The sequence below is a fragment of the Psammomys obesus genome, unplaced genomic scaffold, assembly GCF_907164565.1.
Source record: "Psammomys obesus unplaced genomic scaffold, mPsaObe1.curated_primary_1811, whole genome shotgun sequence".
NCBI classification, from domain to species: Eukaryota; Metazoa; Chordata; class Mammalia; order Rodentia; family Muridae; genus Psammomys; species Psammomys obesus.
The window spans coordinates 3183-8252 of NW_026587691.1; the positions used below are offsets into that span (position 1 = coordinate 3183).

The following is a 5070-nucleotide window of genomic DNA, read 5'->3' on the forward strand; positions in this document are numbered from 1 at the left end:
AGACCTCAACATAAAACCAGACACATTAAATTCGCTAGAAAAAAAAGTGGGGAATACCCTAGAACTCATTGGTACAGGAGAAAACTTTTGATCTTAGCCATTCTGATGGGTGTAAGGTGAAATCTCAGGGTACTTTTGATTTGCATTTCCCTGATAAGCAAGGACATTGAGCATTTCTTTAAGTGTTTCTCTGCCATTCAATATTCCTCTTTCGAGAATTCTCTGTTTAGTTCTGTTCCCCATTTTTAATAGGGTTACTTGATTTGTTGCTTTTCAGCTTCTTGAGGTCTTTATATATACTGGATATTAGCCCTCTGTCAGATAGAGTGTTGGTGAAGGGCACGGGCTCTGCAGCCCAGAGGACGAAGGGGTGGAAGATCGCCCCCCCCCCCGCGCTCAGAGGGGAGGTGGGGCGGCGCGGCTGGACACCCCGGGAGCTGCCTGCAGTGTTCAGGAGGGGCCCGGCCAGAAAGCAGGTTCATGACCTGCGGGGGAGGTAAGCTAGAGTAAAGCTCACAGGGAGCCAAGAGAACAGGCAAGGCTCGTGGGCTTGCTAGGTAAAAGTCCTTAGGCGGGGATTGGCACCGTAGCTGCTCCAGGACAGGAGCTGCTCTGGCTGCCGCCGAGAGGGAAGAAAAACTCCTCCCCCTTGCCTTCATGCCAGCTCAACAGTGAGGGGGAAAGAGAACAGCAGGAGCTCAAAACGCCCTCTTGCTCCTCTCTTCCCTCCTCCCACCTGGGGGCTTGCAACTTACAGATCAAACAGTAATTTAGGATGATTGTTTTCAATTGGTTTTAAATGGTTGATATGATCAAAAATAATTGGGTATGCTTTAAGGTTAAATTCAAATTCTTGTTTAAAACACGTATATGTGCCTATGTGTTTGTAGGGTCTATGAATACATATGTTTAAATAACAACAATATAAATTGCCACATGGTGTGACTCAAAAAAAAAAAGGAACAAAGGTTACAAAATCTCTGAGTCAAAATGATTTTATTTCTTTTTAAGATAAGAAGAAAGTCTTGTTTTAAGTTGATATTGGTTCTAAAGATTGGGTTGTTTTCACTGATAAATTTTGGTCTTAAAATCTGGTTTAAACTTCTATTTGGTTTTGACTTTAAAATTATGGTTATGCTTTGTAAATTCACTCCTAAAGAAAATACTTTGCTTTGATATTGCAGGGACGAGTTTTAAAAATTGTTCAAATGTTTAAGGCTATAAAATATTTAAAGTTTATCAGGCATTTGGGTATGACAATGATCTTGGGTAATCTGACAAAACTTAAAAGTTTCTCGATCCTTTAAAGGAGAATAAAAATACTTTGATATTTATTTTATCAATTTTATAAAACCCAGCCGTATGATTTGTGCTGATTGAAAAAAATTACAGTTTTTAAAATGTATCTTATGGAGAGCTGTTTGTTTGTTAAGCTGCCTTGTTACAACCCTGGTCTTGTGGACGCAGGGCTCCAGCAGGATCATGTTAGGATAGAAAGGATTTTGATGAGAGTTTATATGTTGTCTAAAAAGCAAGAGAAAGAAAAAGAATGTCTGGTTAAGCCAGAAAAAGAAAGCTAGAAACCTGAAGGTTAATGTATGTTGCAGAAGGTTAGTGTATGTTGCAGAAGGTTAGTGTATGTTGCAGAAGGTTAGTGTATGTTGCAGAAGGTTAGTGGATGTTGCAGAAGGTTAGTGTATGTTGCAGAAGGTTAGTGTATGTTGTTATAGTTCATTTAAAAGGCTGGTAATTCCTCATTACAAAATGTTTTCTTATGTTCTTTTAAGAAAAAAATTCTGGCTGATAGGTTTGGTATGGCTAAAATAATTCATACAGTTTAAAATTGTTCTGTACTGTTCTGTTATGCAGTTGGTTCTAAAACTTATTTAATCACTAAGTTAAAAATGTTGGTTGTGGGGGATTATAAATGCTCCACAATGTTTGCTGTATCATCATCAGCACCTAATAGCTATGTTTGGTATTATCAGTCACAGCCTGTGGTAGCCTAACACGAGGCTAGCCACCATGATCTTTCAGGGATAGAGAACATATAAAACTATATTTTTGCTGCCATATCTGTGTCTTAAAAGATTTGCTTTGATTTTAGTTCAGAAAGAACAGATTTAAAGTTATACTAACAACTACAGTTGGCTACACCTAGTGTCTTTGTTTAGTTTTTCTTTTATACAGTTTAAAACAGATAATAAAGATAGACAAAGAGTAACTCAGATATGCTGGCCCTCAGGCTTGTCAGAGATCTGATGAATATGGCATTTTAACTGTGTAAGCTTATTGTGACAGAAAGTTCTGAAATCCTGGCAGTAGCTCCCCCAAGGTCTCCAAGAAGATTTGGGCACAACGACAGATGACTGCGACTCTGGATTGTGGTATGCTAACCACTAGGCAATATTGCCTCAACTGGCCCACTGCTAGGGCTCAGCCTAAGCTGTGGACAAAGCTGGGGACATCTGAGGAGCCATTGTCTCACATTGTGAGAGGCAAGGTGAGGTCAATCTCTTCTGTTCCTCTTTCCACAGAAGCAGTAAAAGCAGTCTCTCACCTTCTGTGCCTGGCTGGACAGCCTCTGTTCAGGATGCCATGAAATAGGAGCGAGGGACACTGCCTAGGTGATGGACTAAATAGTCATCTCTGTCATTTTGATAAACACATAGATTGATATATTTATATAGCTTATAATTTATCCTTCTCAGGTCTCTGAACACCTTGATGGCTATGCTAAGCTTACGACAGCTTTACAGCTAGAGAAAAGACAATTAGATCCACTGTTAGTTCATTGATCAGTTCATTAGCTAAAACTACTGAGTACTAGATCTCTTATTTAGAAAGAAAGACAGGTTTCCCTTGCTCACAGAATTCATGTTAGTTATCTGTGTCTTAAGATATATAACTAGATAAAAAAAATAATACGGAGCCTATATAGAGTCTAAATATAAGAGTTTAGGTTATAAAATCTAAAATGTTATTATTTGGTCTAAAAAAATGTTTCAGGGTTGATAAATACAAAAAAATTAGAGTGTCTAAGTTGATAAAAATAGTTTAAAACATGTTAAAAATGAGAGATACTTTAGATCTCTCCCCCCTCTTTGCTACTGTTGTGCTTATGTTATAAGATTTCAAAAGTTCAGAGTTTTGACATTCATTAATAGAGTTCTGATAAGTTGATAGAGCACTGACTGCTTATTATTCAGTCACCAGGTTGAGATTTTAATTTCCTTTGATTGGCTTCTGGAGATAGACTTAAAGATACTTCTCGTCATGTTAAAAACATCTGTTTAATATATCTAACCCAAAAGTCATAGCTTTTAGTATGGTATTCTTAATATCTGCCATTTCTGAGATAGATTTTGACACGGAAATAAAGAAAATCAAACATCCAGGGTTTAACACTAAAGCCAGTAATGTGTTTCTGCCTAACTTTCCAATATAAACATAGAGATGGGGACTAAAAGATGCTAAATAAATAAAAAAATGGCCAAGCTTCATTCGTGGCTAAATACCAACAGCTATGCCCACAGGAAAAAAAAAAATGTTACCGTAGACACACTTAAGTTATATATAAAGGTTATAAAACAAACAACTGATACTTATTCAGTAAGATGTAGTTTTACCTGTTACTCTCAAAATGTTCAATTTGCTGATATGTTACTTTTCTGAGTATTTAAAATTATACATTTCCTTTTGTGTACTAAAAATTTCATATAAGTTTCAGGATTTGACCTGGATCTGACATAGCTCAAAAAGATCACAGATGAGGTTTTCCCTAATCTTTCCAATTTAATAGATAAATTTTAACTTCTGTCTCCAGTCTAAATTTGTCTCAGCAGATTTTCACCTGTTCAACTCTGTTCTGGGATCAGCTATAGACTACAAGCTGAGATCTGGACTTCCTGAAAACTGACCTGATTGCTCCCTGCCTCTTCCGGTGGATCAACTGACCAGATGCTTGGGACTGCCCTATTGCCCAGCTTTTGACTGGCATTTCAGCCTCCCCAGTCCCTGATGCCTACGTCCAACGGTCAGCATGAAGAAGCTCCAGAAGACGGATCTCCGCCCAAATCCCCCCTAACAGGCTGAAATGCTAAGTCAAAAGTGGCTCCCTGACATTAGCTATTATCTTGAGCATCTGCTTAGCTGCTGACCATACTAAATTGACAAGAGATGCTTTAGTCAGTCCCCCTGGTTCACCACCCTCGTTTCCTCCCTCATGGGCCCCCTAATCATAATTCTCCTGATTCTACTAGTTGGGCCTTGTATTCTAAATTGGCTGATCCAGTTCATAAAAGACCGGTTCTCTGTCGTACAAGCGTTAGTGTTGACCCAGCAATATCATCAGCTCAAACAACAGGGGACAGAATTTAACTCTTCCTAGGCCCGAGAATGGAAGATTCCATTCTAAGTTAAAAGAAAATGGGGGAATGAAAGACCCCAGCCTCACACTAAGTTAAACATAGCTAATGCCATTTTGTGAGACACCACTGTTTTGTAAAACTCTGAAGGCCAGATGAGAAACTGGAAAATTACTGAGAAATCCTAGCTGTGTCACCCACTTGGGATATCTGTGGTCAGGCTGCCCCAGTCATACTAAAAACAGTTTGTGTTAATCACTCTCATAGATATCTGTGAGACTGTTTCAGCTAAGATAGGGAAAAACAAAATAACAGGTGGCGGGCCACGTCAAGGGGTCATCCTACCCCCCTTGACCACCCAGTTCCTGGAATCTTGGTGCCCCTGCCAAACTTTGACGCAAATTGTGGTCTCGTGTAAACGTACCAATCAGCCCCCTGTAACCATGCCCTCTCGTGTCTGTACCAGTGCTACTGCCTCTAAAACCCTATAAAAACCCCAGCTTCCCATCTAGGGGGCGCGGAAGTCTTCCGAAAGACTTTTTGCCCCGGGTACCTGTGTATCAAAATAAAAGCCTCTTGCTGTTTGCATCCGAATGGCCTCGTTGATCCTTGGGAGGGGGTCTCTCTGACGGAAGATACCCTCCGGGGATCTTTCAATATTTATTTGTGTCCTTGAATGTTTTCTGTGAACTAGACTCAAATC

General features: G+C 39.5%; 1 long non-coding RNA gene across 1 annotated transcript; it reads left to right on the top strand.

The window, feature by feature from the left end:
- Positions 1-405: 405 nt before the first annotated feature.
- On the top strand, positions 406-4961 carry LOC129674112 (uncharacterized). The gene is made up of 2 exons (XR_008719775.1): positions 406-496; positions 3827-4961. It is a non-coding gene; the product is annotated as an uncharacterized LOC129674112 (long non-coding RNA).
- Positions 4962-5070: the final 109 nt, after the last annotated feature.